The sequence below is a fragment of the Phocoena sinus genome, chromosome 17 (genome assembly GCF_008692025.1).
Source record: "Phocoena sinus isolate mPhoSin1 chromosome 17, mPhoSin1.pri, whole genome shotgun sequence".
NCBI lineage: Eukaryota > Metazoa > Chordata > Mammalia > Artiodactyla > Phocoenidae > Phocoena > Phocoena sinus.
The window spans coordinates 5,076,130-5,099,842 of NC_045779.1; positions in this window are offsets into that span (position 1 = coordinate 5,076,130).

The window sequence follows — 23,713 nt, forward strand, 5'->3', positions numbered from 1 at the left end:
GTTCACTTATTCATCTGTGCCTTTGAGTGAAATTAGTTCTGGAAAAAAACATTAGAGAAGGGGATTGTCTCTTACCGTCTTATTTTTTCAAAGTATTTGGGAATCAGACATTTGTCTGTATTATAGGATTCCGAATTTATACATGGAAATACATTTTCACAGTAACTTGAGTATTTCTTCCAGAAAAAAATGGAAGCAATGATTTTCTAAATAAATTCACTTCCTTCTAATGTGCCCCAAACGAAGAAAATAGCTTAGAACAATAGAAATAGAATATTTGGATGGATTTAACTTAAAAAGAAGATGCTCTATCCATCCTTTAGCATGCAGCCCAGTATCATGATTTTGATAGTGAGTATGAAATAATCATGCAGAAATCCCATGCCCAAGCTCCCAGATAAGGCAGCATTTTTTCAAAATTGTTAAAGACATGAACTGTTGTGGATATATTTTTCATGTCTACAGTTCTGACCCTTTGTACTGGACTTAGGACAGATTCTGAAGATAATACAGATCATTGTTTCAGAGGTTTCCTAGAGAAACCTCGTAAAACTTAACATCGAATAAAATGAGATTTGAAAATAATTTTTTCACGGGAGGTTCTTTAACATCCTTTTACAAAGAATTACACAGAAATTTTAAAGCATAATAATCTGAGACAATATAGGTGCAATTATATCATAAATTGTGAAGAACTATGTTTGATGGTGTTGTCATTTTCCGGTTCCATTTCTCAGCACATGAGCTTTCAGATAACATCTCTGAGTACAGCTTCAAAGTAATTTACGCTTGCACGTGGCAAAGGTCCGTGACTTTCATTTCCATCTAGCACAGAAGACCTGTTATGATTATTTTTTGGCAGAGCAAAAATAACATGTAAATCTCTTTCGAAAGTGAGTGGGGCTTAACTGCCATTGCAGACAACTTAGTTGGAGAACTTAGTCTGTTCCGCATCGTTTTCCACACCTCGTGGCTTTGTCTGCGTAGGTGATGGTGGCGTTTTATCCACTTGCACACAGTTTATGGACCACTGTATTTTCCCACCTAACTCTTCTGGATTTATTGTTCTTGTTTATTTAAAAGCCAGACAAACATACAGTCTGCTTGTAAATATCAATAAATTTTTTTTACTAAAATAAATTGATATTCAAGAAATGAAAGTACATGAACCAGAGGGCTTTGGTGAGTCTTGGTGACTGGTGGATGAGATGCACAGAAAGTTTGTTCCGTTGCGTATGGAAACTTGCCAACAGAATGGGCAAAATTTACGTTTTAGCTTAGGCTTATCACTGGGGAGTATTTTAAAAGTATATCTTAAAAATAATCTTGAAAGTGTTAAACATTTCCATAAAATTGAACAGTAAACAATCAAAATTTGATTTATAATGCCTAACCTGCCAGATATTGATAATTGTTAATGTATACTTCATACCTAATGATTCATCAGGATTATTTTTATTTAGAAAATTGCTAGTATTAAAAGCCCACACCAAAAAGTAGCTTTTTTTACAATTGGATTAAGGATATATTTATTTGTCTATTCTCAGTAAATATTTCCACTTAAATATCACTATTTATTAATATTTTACCTCCCATATACCTTATTAGTTGAGTTTTATTTTACAGGTTTTATATCTCGAAAAAGTTTACTACCTTGGGAAAAAAGTGACATTTCTTAATCTTGGCATATCCCATGTAGAAATTATCTGATGCCAGAGAATCAAGCCATTTTTATTTGTAAAGCATGTCACTTATTGTATTCAATAAAATACAAAATAATTTTACATTTCTAAAATAAAGTTTTCTCATCCAAATGCACTTATTTCCATTCTTGGCAGGTACAAGCCACTTTTCTTTCTTTTTTTTTTTTTTTTCCGTACGCGGGCGTCTCACTGTTGTGGCCTCTCCTGTTGTGGAGCACAGGCTCCGGACGCGCAGGCTCAGCGGCCATGGCTCACAGGCCCAGCCGCTCTGCAGCATGTGGGATCTTCCCGGACTGGGGCACGAACCCGTGTCCCCTGCATCGGCAGCCGGACTCGCAACCACTGCGCCACCAGGGAAGCCCGGTACAAGCCACTTTTGGAGTGTAAACGTTTCTGGTGACTAACTGTTCTACTCCTTCTACTCCTTCTGTCTCCATGGAGCAGGTTGTTATATTCAGAAAGGACAGAGAGGACCACCTAGACCACCATCCTTGCTCTGACCCGAGGCAGCTTCACAGTCTGTGTCCTGATGCCCGTGTGTGTCTGGTGTCAACTCCATCCATTTAAGCACAGTTCACCTTTCACAGGGTATTATCTATCTTTGAGTTGGCTAGACTGTGGGTGCCTCCCCTCCAATTTACTAGCTACCTTGTATACATGTCAATTTTCTCTTTTTAACATTTTAGCATTTGGAAAGTCATGCTGCTAAGGCAATGAAGCATGTCTGGGTGTGTGTAGCTTACCCTCACTTGGACATTTTGCTGTATCTGGTGAGAGTCCAAATGTGTCCTTGGATCACCTCACTTTTGTGACAGAAAAAGCAAGACTATTCTTCTATCTTCTTCTTTTGTCTTCCTCCCAAGGTCTTGTTGACAGATATACATTTCCGGAACTTATTAATTCTTTTTATTTCTACCATCTACATTAATATCTTTTCCTCCCCCTATTCAGTGGGTCCCCCTCTGAATCCCCACTTGGGTAGCTGTGCCCTCTGGAAGCCATAGGTAGTTAGAGAACCACATCGTGTGACTCAGGTGCCACAGAGGGTGGGCCCGGCCATGTAGGGAAAGGGTTGGGGCAGGGTGTTGAAAGGAAGAAAGGAGCTCTGGTTGCTAAGCAACCGAGTTCTCAGATGCCCTCCCACGGGTCACGTGATCAGAGACTTGGAGTGAAGTCAAGCATAATGACAATGATTTATTACGTAAAACGCAAAACAAAAGTGTAGCGTTTCTGGTAAGAAAGAACATGTTTTTCCCTCTGTTCCTTTTTCTGAAACCCAGAGTTATCAAGAGAACAAGAACTCTAAAAATCGCATCTTCAATGAGATCGTCTTCGACTGGCTGAAACTCCAAAGTAGAGCTTTTGAAGAATAGCGCCAAATATGGGAAAACTTGGACCAAATGGAGAGGAAACACAGAGCCAGTGCATACCGTTCCAGGTTTTAGCTACCATTTGGAGATCGCAGACAGGCCACAGGAAAAGCCAGGAGCATCCTTGGGGAGGGGGGGAGGCAAAGTCCCAGAGGGCAGAGAAGCAGAAGGGACAATTCTGAAGGAGGAAGAGGAGAAGGCATATCTTCTTAACTTCCTGCAGACCAGCATCCTTACAACAAGCAGTGTGAAGATATGGTGGAATGGAGGAGGAACAGCCGTTCACGTTTGCTGCATGTACGGACATCTCTGTTTGGACTGCAGCACTGGGGCTGCTTCGACTTCCCTGAGAGACGTGCTCCCCCAAAGCGGGCAATGTGACGCTCTTGAAGAGAGACGTACCCAGCCAGAGGCTGTGGCAGGCAAAGTGCATTTAGGCACACAAAAAATTTTTTTTCAGATCCTCTGTTCACCCACATCTCTCCTCCGTTCAAAACCCCCATTGCAGGCTCAAATAAATAGCAGATCCAGAAGGGATGGTCTCAGTTTAAACATGAGAATAAGTATAAAGGATCCACATGAAAGCTCTGCATGGATATAACCAGAAAAAAGTAATCAGGAAGGAGCATAGGAAGTGAAAAGTAGACAAAGAATTCACATTAGAAGAATTACTCCAGGAAACAGAAACAAAAATTCAGAAAAAAAAATACTTTCTCTGTATCACTGAAAAATTTTAAAGAAATGATAACTGTAAAAACAATCCATTAACGGTAAGATATGAGATGACATAAAATAAGAAAAGCCCATGTAAAGAGTTGAAAGTAAGCTGGCAGACTTTAAGGAAGAATTGAAATTTAGTAATAAAACGATCACAAAAATAAAAGCTGTGATCAAAGAGGGAAAGAAAAAAGTAGGGCATTGCTGAAAGCAGAATCAGGAGCACAGAGGAGAGACTTAAAGATGGTATATAAAAGAAGATGGAAAAGAACAAAAAGATAAAAGTGTTTAGAGAAAAGATGAAACACAGAAAACAAAAAACTTCCCATAAAAAGAATAGTGTTCCGGAAAATGAGAAGGGAGAACATACTAAAACACATTCAGTGATATAATTGAGGAAAATGTTTCTAAAATACAGAACTAAATCTGTTCACTGAAAGCTATTCCCAGAAAAACTGCAGAGAATAAAATATATTCTCATAATGTCAGTGAACTTCAGCATCAACACAACACAGTTTCCTGTGGACGTCATGGTAGGAAAAAGCCATCTCAATGAGGCAAACCTTGGAGACCACTGACCTTTCCACAGCAGTGGTCAATCCTGGAAGAGAATAGAGCAGTAATAGAAACAGGGCCAAGAAATTGTGGAGCTTATAATCATATAACATAAGATAATATTTTTTTAATTAATTAATTTTATTTTAATTTATTTTTGGCTGTGTTGGGTCTTCATTGCTGTGCGCGGACTTTCTCTAGTTGCGGCGAGTGGGGGCTGCTCTTCGTTGCGGTGCGCAGGCTTCATTGTGGTGGCTTCTCTTGTTGCGGAGCACGGGCTCTAGGCGTGCAGGCTTCAGTAGTTGTGGCACGTGTGCTCAGTAGTTGTGGCTCACAGGTTCTAGAGCGCAGGCTCAGTAGTTGTGGCTCACAGGTTCTAGAGTGCAGGCTCAGTAGTTGTGGCGCACGGGCTTAGTTGCTCCACGGCATGTGGGATCTTCCCAGACCTGGGCTCGAACCCGTGTCCCCTGCATTGGCAGGCGGATTCTTAACCACTGAAGCCCAACATAAGGTAATATTTTACCCTATGTTATATGAAAAAAAAATTAGGAGTATTTTTTGCTTAGGATAGGGAATGTAAGTGCCCTCACATAGTTGGGAGCACATAAATGCTTTCTAAGTTTAACACATCATTGCGGAGAGATTTAAGTAAACTACTTAAAGTTATTTTTTAATTACTGAAAAGAGACACAATTCCTGTAGTGCCATTATTAAAGAAAACATAGAAATAGGGGCGAAAGGAACTATAAGCCTTCCAAATTATCGTAATGAAAAACCCCATACGGAAATACACAAAACAAAACAAGAACACGTTGAAGATACTGCAAATATAGTAGGAAAAAGGAAGTAATACAATCAAGAATTTATACTATAAAATAAATTTACAGAGTTAAGGCCAAAGTATTATACTATAAATGTAAGTAAAACAGCTTAAAAAATAGACTCTCAGAATGGCTTTTAGCGATATGAACTACAGGCTATCTGTAGAAGGTATGCCTGGGACAAAATGGCACAGAAAGGCTAAAAGGATAAAAATATGTCAGACAGGCAAACAAATAAGCAGGGGTCACGATGCTTAGATAAGGTTGAAATACATAATAATTCTAAAAAAAATGCTTAAAATAATATGTGCAAACAAACCCAAATGAAGAGCTAATGTTCATTAATTTTCTTCTTATTAAATAACAAAACCTTTAAAAATAAAAAATACACAAAGGTCTTAACACAGAAAATTTAGTAGTTGGAATATTTAAGCTCTTATCCCATAAAGATTAAGCAGTCAAAAAATAAATAAAGCTGTGAATCCCAATAGCATAATTATTAAGGTTGACCACATGATACATCCATCCAGCTTTATACACTGAAACTGGATAATTAATTTCCTTTTCAAATGCCATTTAATTTTAACAAGGCAAACACAGATAGGCCCCAAAGGAATCTAAGTAAATTACAAAGGAGAAAAAATCCAGGCAAGAATTTTGAACTACCGATATTGAATTAAAAATTGAGATTCAAGGTTGAATGCTCTAAGGCTGTTTGTCTATGGTCTAACATTCCAGAAAAGGAACTGGTTTTCCGCAAATACCACGGAAGCTGGCTCTAGCCCAGTGCCTAGGCAGTCAATCCTGGGCAATCTCAAGTTTGGACCCTTGTCCTCAAGCACACCAGGAGAGAGGCTGGTGTTTCCCTAACTATGAATGCTGATGTACTGATCCTTGGATGTCATATAGCCGCAAACCAAAGACTTGGACCCCAGCCCCTAATCATACCAAGAAGGAGGCTGGTCACTCCTTCACGTGTAAATGCTGAGCTGGCAGGACAGGTCTGGAGCCAGGGTTCTGCCACTCTGTATTGCTAGTGTGTCCTGATCCCCGGTCACATTGACGGCGGGAGAGGCCAGAACTTCCGTAGCCATGCAGCTTAAAAGCTCCAGATCATGTGCCCAAAGTTTAACCCTTTCAAGTCCCTGTGTTATGCCCCAGTATGCAGTGGGCAAGCAGACCCCTGCACACCTGTTTCTGCTCCTTCTCTGTGTGATTTCTCCAAAAAACGTTCCTCCTACTGCGTGATATGCCTGTACTCTTGTCACTTGCCCTTGTTTGTATATTAATGACAGATAAACAGCAATTTTTTTTTTTTTTTTTTAGCGGTACGCGGGCCTCTCACTGTTGCGGCCTCTCCCGTTGTGGGGCACAGGCTCCGGACGCACAGGCTCAGCGGCCATGGCTCACGGGCCCAGCCGCTCCGCGGCATGTGGGATCTTCCCAGACCGGGGCACGAACCTGTGTCCCCTGCATCGGCAGGCGGACTCTCAACCACTGCGCCACCAGGGAAGCCCTAAACAGCAATTTTTTAAAAAATCTGCAAATTTTACCATGCACTCTTAACCCTTGGTTAGAAGGAAGATAAAGAACTATAATTGCAGAATATTAGATAGTTAAATACTGTATATAAAAATCTAAGAGGATATAGCTAAAACTAAGTTCAGAGAAATAGGTATATTCTTATATTGTATATATATCATATGTATATTATAAAATACTTATATGGCCTAAAAAAGGATGACAATAAATTAATTAATTCTTGATCTCAAGAATTAGGAAGCATAGACATAAAGAAAGAAAAACATAATAAAAATAAAAAGTAATGCCTTAGGGCTTCCCTGGTGGCACAGTGGTTGAGAGTCCGCCTGCCGATGCAGGGGACGTGGGTTCGTGCCCCGGTTCGGGAAGATCCCACGTGCCGCGGAGCGGCTGGGCCCGTGAGCCATGGCCGCTGAGCCTGCGCGTCCGGAGCCTGTGCTCCGCAAAGGGAGAGGCCACGACAGTGAGAGGCCTGCGTACCACACACACACACACAAATAATAATGCCTTAGAAGACAAACAGAAAGAATCAAAGAATCAAACCAAAAGCTGGTTCTCTAAGGAAATAAGTAATAATGTGATGAACTACTAGCTAATCTTATCAAGAATTAAAAGAACTCACACATTTAAAATGAAATTAAAAATGAGAGTGGGAAGATCTATTCACTCACTCAACAAATATTTTCTGAATTCTTATTCCATGCCAGGCACCTTTCCAGGCTGGTTCTGAGTATATAACGTGAACAAAAATACGCTGACCTTATGGAGCCTGCACAAGACGAGATGACAGAAAATAAATGTGACAAATTAGTAAAATGGATACTATGTTAGACAGGGATAAGGTCTGATATAAAGGGCATGAAGGGCGGTGAGATGTGCACGTGGTTACGTTTGGGGAAATTGCAATTTTGGGTAGGGTGGCCAAGTGATGCAACCCAGAGGAAAACGCAAGTGTAAAATCCCGAGGCAGGAGCAGATCTGGCTACTGGAAGCCTTTATGCAGAAAAGTGATGTGATGAGACTGGCTTTTTTAAAAGATCCATTCGGTTGCTGGTTCAGAATAGACTGGATAGGGAGCAAGGATGATAACAGAAAAGCCAGTTTATTGAAAAATATTATTTCCATTAGGAAAAAGCAGGTCTTATTTATCGTGACAAGTTGGCAGATTATTTTAAATTTTTTTTATTGAGGTATAGCTGATTTACAATGTCATGTACAGCACAGTGATTCAATTATACATATATATATATATTTTTTCAGATTCTTTTCCCTTATAGGTTATCATAAAATATTGAGTATAGCTCCCTGTGCTATACGGTAGGTCCTTATTGTTTACCTATTTTATATGTAGTAGTTAGTGTGTATATGTTAATCCCAACCTCCTAATTTATCCCTCCCCCTGCTCTTTCCCCTTTGGTAACTGTAAGTTTATTTTCTGTGTCTGTGGGTCTATTTCTGTTTTGTAAATAAGGTCTTATTTATATAAAACAAGACGTCTGTAATTCACTGACTCCCTTTGTGTGAAATGGGGATTGGAGGGGTGACATCTGGGGAAGTAAAGAAGACAATGACGCAGCGCAAGGTGGTAATGACAGACCTCCTGTAGGAAAGCTAAGTCGTCTGCAGCAAGACTGTTCTCCTCTTGAAGGGCTTTTAGAAGAAGTCCTTTGTTTCTAGACTGGCTTCTGGTAAACACACCTGGGATTCATGGATCTATGGGGCATAACCCTCCCTGGAATACATCCCATATGCTCTTCTTCATGAGCAAAATCATTCCATCAGTGAAAATCAGGTTACACAGCCCTCACTTAAAACCTCAGCTGCCCTGGGCCCGACTGCTCCTGACAAGAAGGGCAAGAGGGTGCACAGTAGGGTTCTCCGCCTCTCCCTGTGTCCTCTCTATTGTACTTTTGAAATTATTAGTGCAGCTTGGTACTCAATGAGCCTTTTGGTTTGGGGGCCTTAATTGATAATCTGATCTCTGGTGTTTTTAGGCAATAATCCAGGAGAGGGATGATGGTAGCTTGGTTCAGGAAGTAGCAGAAAAGGTGGTGAAAGTGATAAGATTTTGGATGTATCAAAATTACAGCCAACAAAATTTCAAAAGGAATTGAATGAGGGGTATGAGGGAAAGCAAAGAATTAAGAGTGATTCAAAGGTGTTTGACTGGGGCAATGGGAATGATATACTTGCTCTTATTAGACATGTTAAGTTTGAGATGCTCAAAAAGTACCAAGGTGGAGTTGTGCCACCCTTTGGCTATAGGGGTCTGAAGTTCAAGGAAGGGCTTTGGGACAATCATAGACTTTAGGGAGCCTCACATATGGTGGTATTCAAAATCGTGGGGCTAGAATGAGGTCCCGTGAGCATAGACAGCAAACAGAGGAGGGTCAGGAAGTGAGCCCTAGGGCCCCCGTGTTCAGGGTCAGAGAGATGGTGAGAGGCCAACAGAACCCTGAGAAGTGGCCAGTGCAGTGAGAAACGTCCAAGAGAGGGAAGGTTTCAAGAAGGAAGACGCCATCAAGTGTGTCAAGTGCTCTTAGGTCAAAGCGATGAGGGCTGAGAGTTAACCATCGGTGATCTTAACCAGAGTTGTTTAGCTAAAGGGGTGAATGGCTGATCAGAGTACATTCAAAAGAACATGGGAGCGCATATCTTTTCAAATTATAGTTTTCTCCAGATAGCAGCACTATTTACAACAGCCAAGACATGGAAGCAACCTAAGTGTCCACTGACAGTGGAGTAGATAAAGAAGATGTGGCCCATACGTACGATGGAATACTTCTCAAGCATAAAAAAGAATGAAATAATGCCATTTGCAGCCACATGAGTGGACCTAGAGATGATCATAGTAAGTGAAGTAAGTCAGACAGAGACAAATATCATATGATATTGCTTATATGTGGAATCTAAAAGAGGGGTACAAGTGAACTTACTTATAAAACAGAAATAAACCCACAGACATAGGAAACAAACTTATCTTTACCAAAGGGGAAAGGGGGGGAGGGAGGGATAAATTAGGAGTTTAGGATTAACACATACACACTACCATATATAAAATAGACAATCAACAAGGACCTACTGTATAGCACAGGAAACTATACTCAATATCTTGTAATAACCTATAATGGAAAAGAATCTAAAAGAGAATATATATATAATATATATATAATTTAACTGAATCACTTTGCTGTATACCTGAAACTAACTCCACATTGTAAATCAACTATATTTCAATAAATATTAAAAAAAAAAAACAACATGGGAGGACATAAGCCAGAGAGAGCAAGCAAATGTAACTCTTTTGAGGAGTTTTGCTATATAAGGAAGTAGAGAACTGGAGTGTCACAGGGAAAATACAAGTACACTGACAGTAATCTCTTTTGGGGGATGATACACATATGTGAAAAACAATGTAGTACAAGCTAGCAACATAGTACTGAAAAAAGTAGAAGAATAAGTGTTGGTAGTTCAGTCAGGCATTAGCTGGAAAGCAGGCCCTGCATTAGAATGATGTTATATAAAGGAGATGCAAAAAATAGACTCTTAGGATTTAATTCCTCTGCTGGTCCTAGACCTCAGACAATTTGAACATGGCTACCATGGGCGTTTAAGATCTTCTTGGAGCAGACCAATAAATAAATAAAAAAGATTTGGAAAGATTTGAAAACATGGTTTTAGACTAGCTTTTACCTCAAGGTACAGATACTTCCCATAGCAAAATCTGATAAAGATAGGATATTCAAAAAATGGTCATCATAGGCCAGTTTCACTTATAAATATGGGAAATTTCTAAATAAATATTTGCAAACAGAATTGAGCAGAGTATTAAAAATGAACCATAAAGTTTATTTCAGATATTCAAAGATGTTTTATCAGTAACATCCTTATGTTAACAAATTATTGGAAAATATGAAATTATTAAAATTTTTTATCAGAACAGCCTTTAATAAAATTTCAGCATCATTCCTCAGTGATGAAAAAGCTCTAAAGTAAAATAGATAAAAAGAAATTTTCTCAAACACAACTAAACACATCACAACTTAGACTCAACCTCAACTAATATATTAAATTGAATAATATCATAGTCCTCTCCACAATATTTAGAAATGGAAAGGATACCTGCTAATAGCACTATTGTTAAACAGTGTTTTGGGAGTTCTCACTAACATGACAAGGTGAAAAAGGAAAATAAGTAGTATAAATATTGGAAGAGACAAATTCTAATTATTTGAAGATAAGTTGATTGAATCCTGAGAGAACAGAAGAAACTCAATGTAAAAAAATGCATTAACCATAATTAGAGTTTCAGTATGGTAGATGGATACAAGATTTTATTATATATATGTATACACACATACATATATATTCATTCTATATAGTATTATACAAATGTCAAATAAAAACAAATCCAAACTAACAGGTTTTACAACATATTGATTCAATATTTTTATAGATTATACTCCATTTAACATTATTACAAAGCAATCGCTATATTTCCCTGTGCTATACAATATACTACGTTGTATACTTGAGACTAATATAATATTATAAATCAACTACACTTCAATAAAAAGAAAATAATAGACTTGAATTAGAAAGACTATTATAATAAGAAGAATGCTTCAATCTCAGAAATCTGTGAGCATCTCAAAATCAAACATAAAAAGGTTTTTCTGTTTTAGGGTAAGGGAGCAGAGAAAATCAGACTCTTTGGAGGGGAAGCTGGACAAAGAAAAAGTGACCCTGGGCTCAGGAGAAAGGTCTGGCTGTGGTGCCCTGATTCCCAGGCAGAGCTGATAAAAGGCATGTTCAACTTTTTTTGTGCCTGCTCATCCTTAAGGGAAGAAGGGCTCAGGGTCCTGTAAGAAAGAGAGAAGCCTGCTAAAGTATGGTAAAGACAAAGCAGAGGGTAAGAAAAAGGCTATTGGGAACACTTGTCATACATTGGGTATAAATTTTAAATATGTTAGATTCTCAGTGAAACAAAATATAGGTTACTGTATGAATGATGCTAATAAAGGTACAGGACCTATATGAAAGTGGTAATTGAGGACATAAAGGAAAGCCAGGATACGTACCATGTTCCTGCATGGCTAGCCCTAATGCCATAAAAACTGTATATTCTTAATCACATTGACATATATAATTGATGCAATCAGACTCCCTCAGACTTCTGCAGAAGATATATCTATATCACATTTGATATGGAAAACAAAATGTGGGAGCATATTTTAAAATCTGATAGCGGGCAAGAATTTGCCTTACCAAATATTAAAATATCTACAGTCAAACAGTGTACTGCATGTAGCTAACATCATACCTAATGGTAAAAGACCAAAAGCTATCTACCTAAGATCAACAAGACAAGAGTGTCCACACCTGTTCCTTTACCTAAAGTTCTAGTAGGGCAGTTATGCAAGAAAAATAAAGACTTCCAGATTGGAAAGAAAGAAGTAAAACCATCTTTACCCACAGAAACATGTACCTGTATGAAGAACATCCTAAGGAATGCACACATACAATCAAAACCACAATGAGATACTGCTCTACATGCACTAGGGTATACATTATAAAAAAGATAGACAATAATAAGTGTTGGCAAGGAGGTGGGGAAATGGGGACTCTCATATATTGCTGGTGGAAATGTAAACTATTATAGCTGCTTTAAAAAGAGTTTTGCAGTTCCTCAAAAGGTTAAACATAACCTTACCATACGACCTGGAAATTCCACTCCTAGGTATATAACCAAGAAAATTGAAAACATACATTGATGTGAAAACTTGTATGTGAATGTTCATAGCAACATTTTTCATAATAGCCAAAAAGTAGAAACAACCCAAATTTCTATCAACTGGTGAATGGATAAACAAAATATGGTATATGCATAGCATAGAATATCATTCAGCCGTAAAAAGGAATAAAGTACTGATATATATTACATCATGGATGCACCTCGAAAACATCTTGGTAAGTGAAAGAAACCAATAGAAAAGGCCTCATATTGTGTGATTTTATTTATATGAAATGTCCAAAGTAGGCCCATGTAGAGAGACAAAAATTAGCTTATGAGGAGCCAGGAGCTGGAGGGATGGAGGAATGGGGAGTGACTGGTAGTGGTTATTTTTTTGGGTGATGAATACATTTTGGAATTAGTGGTGACAGTTGCACAACTGTGAACCCACTAAAAACCACTGAACTGTATACTTGAAAAGGGTGAATTCTGTGGAATGTGAATTGTATCCCAATTTTAAAAGAGAAAAGTATAGTACTGAGGAAGTTAAAAAATGTATGGCACCAATAGAACAATAAATTATTAGGTCACTCCAGAGAGGTACTAATACATATGGAAACAATATTTGTTAAAGGTTACATTACAAATCAATGGAGAAAGAAATTTCTTCAATAACCCATGTTCAGAAAATTGACTTTTCATTTGGAAGAAAATAAAGTTAGAATCCTACTTCTCACCAAATAAATAAATCCCAGTAGGATCTTAACATAAAAGCTAAGACTATAAAACATTAGAATCAAATTGAGGGAAATATTTGTATAGCTTGAGTACAGGGAGGATGCTCTTCATTGACAAAGTTAAAAGCTGTAGAGGAAACAAATGTAAATCTCCTAACACAACCTTTGAAAAGTGCAGAGCAATACACATCGTATACAATACCAAGAGAAAATGCCTGCAGCTGATGTATCAGATTATTGCTATTCCTAATACAAAGTTGATGGAAAAAAAGAGAAAAAGGATGTGAAAAGCTATTCATAAAGCAGAACCTGAGAATGACTAATAGAGCTGGGAGTTGGAAACATAAAATTTTGTAGGCTGGAAAAAAAAAAAACTGGGCTGAGGGAACGTTCCTGCTAGCTTTTCATCACTCACTGCTGTTTATGAGTCTGCCCTAGTCCCGTCTGCCTAGGTGGGTCTTCCCAGACACTTTCTCTCTGAGATGGTCTCAACTTCCAGCCAGATCTGCCCAGGAAGTTTTTGCCTTATCATGACGGAAACCTTCTCACTTCCTGTTTCTGGTCAAAAGAGTTTTACAATGTACAGAATTATGGATCATCTTCCTTGCTGAGGCTTAGAGAATTGGGGTACGTATTGGTGTGATCAGGCTGCCACAATAAAATGCTGTAGATTGGGTGACTTGAGTATCAGAGACGTATTTCCTCATAGTTCTGGAGGCTAGAAGTCCCAGATCACGGTCCAGCAGGGTCAGTTTCTGATGAGAACTCTTCTTGGCTTGCAGATGGCCACCTTCTCCCTGTGTCTTCTCTGTGTCTTTGGTGCATTAAACTAGGGAATGCAGTGGTCTCCTGCAGTGTGCTGTTAAATCTGGGTAACCTCAATCCCTCAACTATTTCTCTTTACATGTTAAAGCAGTTTTTAAAAAGCACCATCAATCTGATGACAACTTTTTCTCAAACACCTGAGCTGCTCAGCAAACAGAAATAGGAATTTGATCCTGCTAGGAATGAAATTGTCTGCTCATCTGTGGCCAGATTTTGACAGACTGGTCCAATCATGTTTCAAAATGACAGCAACAGGGTTACCTTTCGATGGTGACGTGGCCCTGAAATCCTGGTGATGTTACGGGCTTACTGAAGTTGGACCTAATCTGTTGCTCTTAACCAGGCACCATGTCCTTACCCCACTGCAGATGCTCCTGCCTCGCATGTGTTCACCGCATCCTCTTTTTCATCTGAGCTAATCTTTAAGAGGCTGCTTGTTCCTATCTCTGGTCCCTATGGGGATTCAGATCTGGAATCTTTCACTGCTGTACTATAGAAGGTGGTAGCTATGAACCACATACGGTATTGCAATTAAAATTTAATGAAACTAAAAATTTACGTCTTCAGTTGCAGGAGACACAGCTGAAGTGCTCAATGGCCCCACGTGGCTAGTGGCTACCGTACTGGCCGGTGCAGAGGACCTTTCTGTTAGCGCAGTTCCACTGAGGTTGGATGGCACTTCTGGGGATGCTTCCACCTCTTCTGCTGCGCCGGGCCAGCTGCTATTCTGACGCCCTGGGATCTAGCTCAGTACTTTGTACCTGGCACACGTTTAAGTCACTGAATAAATAAATTCATGAATCGAATGAATGAATCAGTGGTCATTACCCTTCACAATGGTTTTTCTTGGTCTCCCTGAAGCTTTTCATGAATTAATTCTTATTCCCACTTAATGTCTCCGCTCAGGTACACTTCCTCCGGGAATCCTGCCCAGTCTGATCCCACACACTGGGTTAGGTAGGTACTCCTTTCATAGCATCAGTCTGTGCACTTTTTGTTTATTTATTTATTTTTGGCTGCTTTGGGTCTTCATTGCGGTGCGTGGGCTTCTCATTACGGTGGCTCCTCTTGCTGCAGAGCACGGGCTCTAGGTGCGTGGGCTTCAGTAGTTGTGACACGCGGGCTCAGTAGTTGTGGCTCGCGGGCTCTATAGTGCAGGCTCAGTAGTTGTTGCGCACGGGCTTAGTTGCTCCGCGGCATGTGGGATCTTCCCGGACCAGGGCTTGAACCCGTGTCCCCTGCATTGGCAGGCGGATTGTTAACCACTGCGCCACCAGGGAAGTCCCATTCTGTATACTCTTATGCAGATGCTTTCAATACTTTAGTTGCTAACTGCTTGCCTTTTGATTTCTCCCCTAAACAGGAAGTTCCTTGAGGGTAGGACCCTTACCTTCTCATGTCACTTATACCTTATCCTTAACTTCTTATCCCCATGACATAAACAAGTGCCTGGAAAATAAATTGAGTAACTAAAGGAATCTCTTTGCCCTTTACGATTCACTTCTAGGCTACTTACAATGGAACCTGAAAGTACTTAACTGCCTTTTAGGGTTTTTCTTGGAAATACACAAAAACTATTCATACAGTTAAAGAAAAATAAAAGGTGTGTACATAGAATCCAATACAACCCCGGGCTCTTTTGGTTCCTGTTAGCAGGTTAAGGCAGCAGAACTCAATCTGGACAAAACTGTGAACAGGAAGTACTTATGGGCCACTTCCTCCCAAGCCCCAGTAGAAACTTTGTCTACCTTTACTTTCTATTATGTGGTCTCTGTTCTCCAATACCCCATACTCACTCTGTGACTATTTAAAGACCAAATATCTGAGTGAAAACACACACAAAAAATCAGTAAGTAACTGAATATCATGTAGAATTTTTAAAGCTATTTCCTAAATTGGTTTTCTTAGAAAAATTGAACTTCCCAAGGCAGTTCGACTAAAAGTTTAATTACGAGTTACTCTAGGGCTTCCCCGGTGGCACAGCGGTTGAGAGTCTGCCTGCCAATGCAGGGGACACGGGTTCCAGTCCTGGTCTGGGAGGATTTCACATGCCGCGGAGCAGCTGAGCCTGTGTGCCACGACTACTGAGCCTGCACTCTGGGGCCCGCGGGCCATAACTACTGAAGCCCACGTGCCACAACTAGTGAGGCCCGTGCACCTAGAGCCCATGCTCCGCAACAAGAGAGGCCACCGCGGTGAGAGGCCTGCACACCACAATGAAGAGTGGTCCCCACTCAGCACAACTAGAGAAAGTCCGCGCAGTAACGAAGACCCAACACAGCCATAAATAGATAAATAAATATTAAAAAAAAAAAGTTACTCTAAAGCAGTGCCCCTCAAATGGTAGCATGAATAAAATTTATCTGTGACATTTGTTAAACCTCAGATGCTTGGGTTCCTCCCCCAGACATTTGATTCAATAGATGGTGATGACGAGAGGGTTTAGACATTTCTGTTTCTATCAGCCAGCCCCTCTGCAGACTGCAAAATCTGAAACGGGGGCTGATTTTTCTCCATCTTCTTTCGTAGAGAAGGGAATCATTTTCATTTCTTCTTTCTTATTATGTGGTTCAGTAATTATGTCCAAGAAAAATCCAGCTGTTTAAATCACAACGCATTAGATAAAATTTGGAGGATTTCAAATTTTGGCCAGGCCAGTGACTCTTTGCTGTGTGAAATCTCTTGGTTTTCAGCCTTCCCTGAAGTTAACTACAGATCACGGCGGCAGTGTTCCAGTAGTTTGGATTTGTAGTCAGTAGGCTCTTAAAGAAAGCTTCTCTATTTCTACTTAGCACTCTGCTTCCTACGTCAGCTGCAAAAACATCTTCAATGTCATCATTCTACTCTAAGGACTTAGTGAATAAGTAGCACCGCAATTACTTCAAACCTGTTTATTCACTCTGAAGTACTTTTTTTGATTTTGTCTTTCTTATTTTTCACTCAAATCTCAGAGGGGTTTGGCTGTGACTTTTATAATAAAGGCTTCTATACTCCCATGTCAGTTCCATTTCCCTGAAAATTTGGGGTTTGCATTGCTCATTCTCTTTTAGATTGTCACAAAAGGAGTCAAAGAATTGAGGATACATTCAAAGGAGAATCTTGTGGGTGGCTGTTATCCACAGTGACTGAGTAAGAAAATTGCCTGGCTCCTGGATGAATGGAGGACCCGAGAAAATGGATTGAGGGAAGGACTTTGACCACAGATGGCCCAAGAGGCAGTTAAGGTATCATGTCCTAAAACCTAATTCATGAGAAATTATTTTCATTTCAAATGAACAGATCAGTGCTATGGAAAAGATGTCCATTCTGTTTAGTGCTTTCTCTAAAATTATCAGTGTAACCTGGATCTCCATTTCCATAAAGTGTAAAAAGAATAAACCTTATGCAACTAATTTATCTCCACCCGTTCTCAATGCAAAATAAAACTGCAGCTTTAGGAACCATTTTGTTATTCGAAAACTTCCATTTCCTAGGTCTGTTCAGTTTAAATGCAAATAGCAGCTCAATGTATCAATTTCAGCCTCAGTAGCCCCACTAAATCTAACGCTGTGGGAGATGTCAGGAATTCAATTAAAATGTAAAAATTTACAATATCTGTTCCTCCCCTATGTAACATAGACGCAAATATAGAGTATTTCTTCCTCTTTCACTTGGTTTCTGCCATGAATTGCTCTAGTTAAGTTTTTACTTAACAGAGAAAATTAACCAGGCTGCCAATTATCATTTCTCTATCATTCACCTCTAAAGGTCACTTTTTGAAATTTGTTTTATAAAGAACGGCCAGGACTTCTACTGTAAACTTTGATAGAGTAGCTTGTTATCTATCAACCTGTCAAACTCCCCTACAGCCCTACCATCAAGAAAAACCATAAATGCTGCATAAAATATAAAGTAAAAAAAAAAAAAAAACCACAGTTATTTGAAGGCATCAGGGGGCAATGAAGGAAACCGGACCTTGTCGGGCCAAGTCAAAGAGATGCATTGAGGTGATACTTTGCTCTACTTTTCCCTTTGAGACAATTACTAACTCCTAAGCAGCATATATCATGATGGCTGAGCAGAAAACAACTCAGCTTTTGGCAGTCTCAGGGGCTGTGGAAGAAAAGGATGGCAGCCAGGACTTGAGGGACAAGATCCTGAACAAAGCTCAGTCGCAGAGAAGTTGCTTTTCCCCTTGAACCAGTCACCAGTTCCCACACTGTGTGGGACAGAAGGACAGAAATGAAGGAGAAAGCAGACAGCAAGAGGTACAGCACAAGGCAGAGCTTTCAGTAGACTCATGGGGCTAAGGACACAAAAGTCTGAGTTTATGTCTTACCGAGAAGGAGGGTCCCTAATAATCACTCCGAGCTTTCGTTAGATACCCTGGAGAAGATATACTTTGGGAATACATCTCTGAGAGTATTATACATACTCGCTGAGAGACTAGAAACGGAGAAAATGCTTTGGCACCTGTTTTATGAAACCAGTCTTACCATGACGTCAAAAGTTAAGGACATGATAAAAAAATAAAATTATAGATCAATCTTTCACATAAACGTAGATACAATAATTGTAAACAAAATATTAGCAAATTTATATAAAAAGATAATTACTCAGGAGCAAATTGAAATTATTCCAATTATGAAAAGTTGGTTTAGCATTTGAAAATCAATGAATATAATCTACTATATTGCTGGGATAAAGGAGAAAAGAAACAAATAAACATTTCAGTTAATTCATAAAACACATTTGATAAAATTTAACATCGTTCATAATGAACACTTGCAAAGACCTGGGACTAGAAAATAACTGCATTAATAAAGAAGTATTTACAAAAAAATGTACAGAAAATATCATGTTTATTGCTTTTAGATTAAAAACATTTCCTTCCAAATCAGGACTTAGGTTTTAGCCAATGCAGTAGGGCAGAAAAAAAGTTAAATGTTATTAAGATTGGAAAAGAAAGAATAAAACTATTATTTTTCTCAGAAAGTATGATTATGTACACAGAAAATACACTCAAAATCTACAGATAACTGATAGACTTAATCAGTAAATTTAGCATGGACTACAAGGTCCATACACAAAAATCAACAGTATTTCTATATATTAGCAACATATAAAATAAAATTTTCAAAATGTCTGCCATTTATAATAATATCAAAATAAAAATATTTGCAGTAAGTCTGGTGAGAGAGTAAATTGGTCTAATCACTCTGGAGGACAGTTTAGTACTGTCTGCTACAGTTCACATAGCACATATACCCTTAAACCTGGACTTCTACTCCTATGCAAATACCCCACTGAAACATGTGCAGAAGACGTGCATAGTATTACCATTTATGACAGACTTGTGACCTCCAAAGGAAGGTTGTTTTCCTGGGCTATACCAGGGTTAGAAAAGAATGTATTCTCTTTCATACACAATTGACCTAAAATCTTACAGGTGATAGGGCTCAAGTTGTAAAGATGGGTGAAAAAGTAGTAGTGTTTTCATGTTTCTCTGTCCTTAAAGATGAATATTGTTTGCCTAGAAACAAAAAGAAGAATCAAACTCTCTGGAATACATAGTAATCAACGTTGAGGGAAAAAAAACATTCTTTAGTTTTCAGTCATTTGGTAAGTTTTGTATTTCATACTCTTTAATCTTCAAGAGTTTGAACTTCCAAGTCTTCTGTTTCAGTAAACTGCTCTTTATATTTTCTTCATTTTCTTTGTGGCTTCAAAGACCTGAGGATTCATGGTCCTGGAAACTCTATCAGTATGGTGATAATATTGAATAACTTTATATGAATGTAGCAGAAATAAGGTAAACAATAAAGAAATATAGTGACCTGTAAAAAATTAATCAGGTAACTTTAAAGGAGACTAAAACACAAAGTAAAACCGTGATGCATTTATCGGTAATTTATCTCTTCTTTTGTGTTCCAAATGAGTATTTGCAAAAGTTGTAATGTTTCAAGTTTCTAATTTTGTTTTTCTCACTTGTGATAGGTAAACATAATTTCCTGTTGGTGGAAGTATAATTTTGTATGAATATTTTACTAACGGGACATGATTTGGCAGGCTTATTGTAAAGGCATTATTATTGTTGTAGCTTCTGCTGCTGCAGTTTTTATTATGATTTGTTTTCTTAAAGACAAATCGTGGTTTTCCTGGTCTTAGAGAGAAAGTTATGGCTGCACTCTGCTTGAATTCTTTCCCAAAGAGCGTGAATGATGATTAAGAAAGCACATCTAGGTCACATTATCTGAGTTACTCTATAATCCTTGCCTGCTGACGGGAGCGTCATTTAGGCTGCATTCATATGGGCTGAGGAGATATGAGATGCAGTAAAGATTCATCCCATTTCATCTGCCAGAGTCTCTGCATAGAAACACAGCCCTTATCCTGCTTAATGAGTTTCAGCTAATGACACATTATTTGTCAACTGATTGACTAAACTTCAGAAAAAGAAAATCTTCAGATATCAGCTTATTTAACTTTAGCCTATCTGGATATTACAATTCAAAATAATAACATTATAATAGTTTATACGTTTTCAGCTCACAATGCATTTTTACCTACATGATCTCATTTGACTGTGAGATCTCTTAAGAGAAGAGATCAGATCTTGTACATTTTTGCCTCCCTGATACATAATACAGTTTCTTTTCTTCCAAAAAATAAACACTATCTTAGATTTCTAACACTATAGTTTTGCCTGTTTTTGAACCTTAAATAATTGAAATTATATGATACGTACTCAAATTGGGTCTAGTTTTTGTCACTCAATATTATATTTATGAGATTCATCCATGTTGTTCATTTTTATGACTGTATATGAATACACAAACATTTACATATACTTTATACTGGTGGTGGGCATTTTGGTTATTAACTATTGTGAAGTACGAAGCCGTGAACATTTCTATACACGTCTCTTGGGGTACCTGGGAACAAATTTTTGTTGGGTGCATATGCAGGCGACGGGAATTGCTGGATCATAGGTTATGTTTGTGTTCAAATCTTGAAAATGGTGCCACGCATTTCCAAAGGTGGGGTACCAATTTATGCTCCCACCAGCAGAGAATCAGAGTTCCCTTTGCTCTGTATCTTTGCTAACCCTTGGCATTGTCAGACTTTTAACTTAAGGTCTTCTGGTTAGCATGTGGAAGCGTCTCACAGAGGTTTTCATTGGAATTTCCCTGATGACTAATGAGGTCGAGTATATTTTCATAGGTTTATTGGCATTTGGATATCCTCTTTCATAAAGTGCCTGTTTCTGGTCTTTTTCTAATTGATTTGTCATTATAGGTATATTTTGGATGTTAGCCTTGTTGGTTATATGAATTGCAAATAACTCCTTCCATTCGGTACCCTTTTTCTCCGCTCTCAGAAAGGTAGTTAAAGCTTACTTTGTTATTAATGTAGCTACCTAATCTTTTTTTGGCTAGTGTTTATATTCTATATATTTTTTCATTCTTTTCTTTTTACCTGTTCTGTAAGCTTATCTTAAACCTGTTTCCTGAAAGCCACAGTATCTATGCTTTAAATATTATCCAGTCCAATGATCTCTGTCTTTAAGTTGGATTACTGAAGCCATTTTGCATAAATGTAAATAGACCTGCAATTCATCATCCACAATTTATCAACAAAGCAACATTTTAAAATGTGATGTAAAAAGCAGTGAGTCAAGAGAATACATGAGAAAAGTTCCTCTTGAAAAAAGGAAGTCTTGGAGGAAATGATGATTATGAACGAATGAAGAGGCAAGACAGCATTAAAGAAAGGGAGAAAAGATAAAATCAAGAAAAAGTAATAGGAGGAAGCAACGTTCTACCAGACATGATAGAATAAGGACTCTAACATGTTGGGTATGGAGTGGTAAACAGATTAGGTCAGAGGTGTGGGGATGCATGATGGAGAAACATGACTGTTAGGCTAAGAAGTTATATCCGTTTAAAAAGACAATGTAGGGCTTCCCTGGTGGCGCAGTGGTTGAGAGTCCGCCTGCCGATGCGGGGGACACGGGTTCGTGCCCCTGTCCGGGAAGATCCCACATGCCGCGGAGCGGTTGGGCCCATGAGCCATGGCCGCTGAGCCTGCGCATCTGGAGCCTGTGCTCCGCAGCGGGAGAGGCCACAACTGTGAGAGGCCCGCGTACCGCAAAAAAAAAAAAAAAAAAAAAGACAATGTAGAAACACTGAAAATACTTGACACTGTTGTTTGTACCTTTGTTTTAAAGAGACCAAAGTTCTAGCATCTCACTGGGCCACAACACTTTTTTTAAATGAAACTTCTCAGTATAACATATAAATAGGATACTTGTTTTGATTTTATTTTAAAAAGGAGTCCTTAAAATTTACTGTTCACTCTTGGATTTACCGGCCAAGTAAAAGTTACCTGCAAACTGCTTGAACATCAGAATTTTATAACGCCATGAAAATGTAATTGTAAATGTAAAATTACTATCATACCCTTTTATTCTGCTTATACACTGTTCCTTTTAACTTTTATTTACTCATCTTTTATGACATTTTATAAATGTCTCTCCCTTTTGATATTGATTTTTAATTCTCTTTTATTATTTAAATGCTATTCATAAAATACAAATCAGTAACATTTACTAAGCAGTTGCTGTGCACAGATAGTAGTGTAGTAAAGTCAGTTTTATGGCCATCGCTAACCTTATCTGTCCCAGCCTAATCATAGGCTTTGCTCTCTACCCGTTACTAACCGTTTTGTATCTTTAGAGAGTCCACAGGCTTTCTTCAAGGAAAATGTGTTCTATTTAGGATACTTCTCTGTCACTGCCAGCTGGGTGATATTATGGTTGGCATAGAATCTGAGACTTGGGAGAAGAGGTGGAGATACAGACAGGGATGCTGCCAGCCAGAGTCCAGGAACAGAGATGGTTATCAAGCCTGCCGTAGGACACGTTCCCTGCAAGGATTCCAAACATGTTCATTTTCGGAATCACCTTGGATCCGCAATGTGGATTCGTATGAAAAATACTAAAAATGAACACTTCGACAGTACTAAACGTTCCGGGCCCTGAAATGTATACTTGCCATATATTAATTCACTTACTCTTCATGATAACCCTATGGGGTCAGGGATTATTATTACTGCCCTTGTTTTACAAATGAAGACACTACTACCCAAGATTATAGAGCTGGGGAGAGGCAGAGCCAGCGTGGAAACCAGCAACGCAGCTTCAGAGTGTGTTCTTTTACTGACTGTATCATACTGCCTCTTTGAAAATATTAGGGTCCCAATCACAGTTGATAACCGGGAGGGATTTGTGGGCGTACGACCTGTGCAGTCACTGAGGACCCTGTGCTCAGAGGGGGCCCCGTGCTTGAGGTTTAATGCTAGGCAGTTTCCATCTCTTCATCGTTTTATCTTTGGATTTGTGTCCTGGAAGTGAAGAGTGGTGGGATAATGGAGCCAGCTCTGGGCACTGGGAACCTCCCTGTCTCCTGGGACGGGTGCTCCGCTACTGGCCCCGCTGAACACTGCAGTTCTTCCCACCAGATGGCGGACTGGACACTCAGAGGCCGGAGCCAGACCCTCTGCTCTGAGGCAAGGGGGTGGGCCCTGCTCACCCTGTGTGTATCCCCTGCCCAATCGGCACAGCCTTAAATAGCGAATAAAAAACATCACGGCAAGTGAAGAGACACCACCAAAGAAGTCTCTTTTCCCCTCTTTCCTCCTTTTGGAATCAGGGGCCTCATTTTCATTT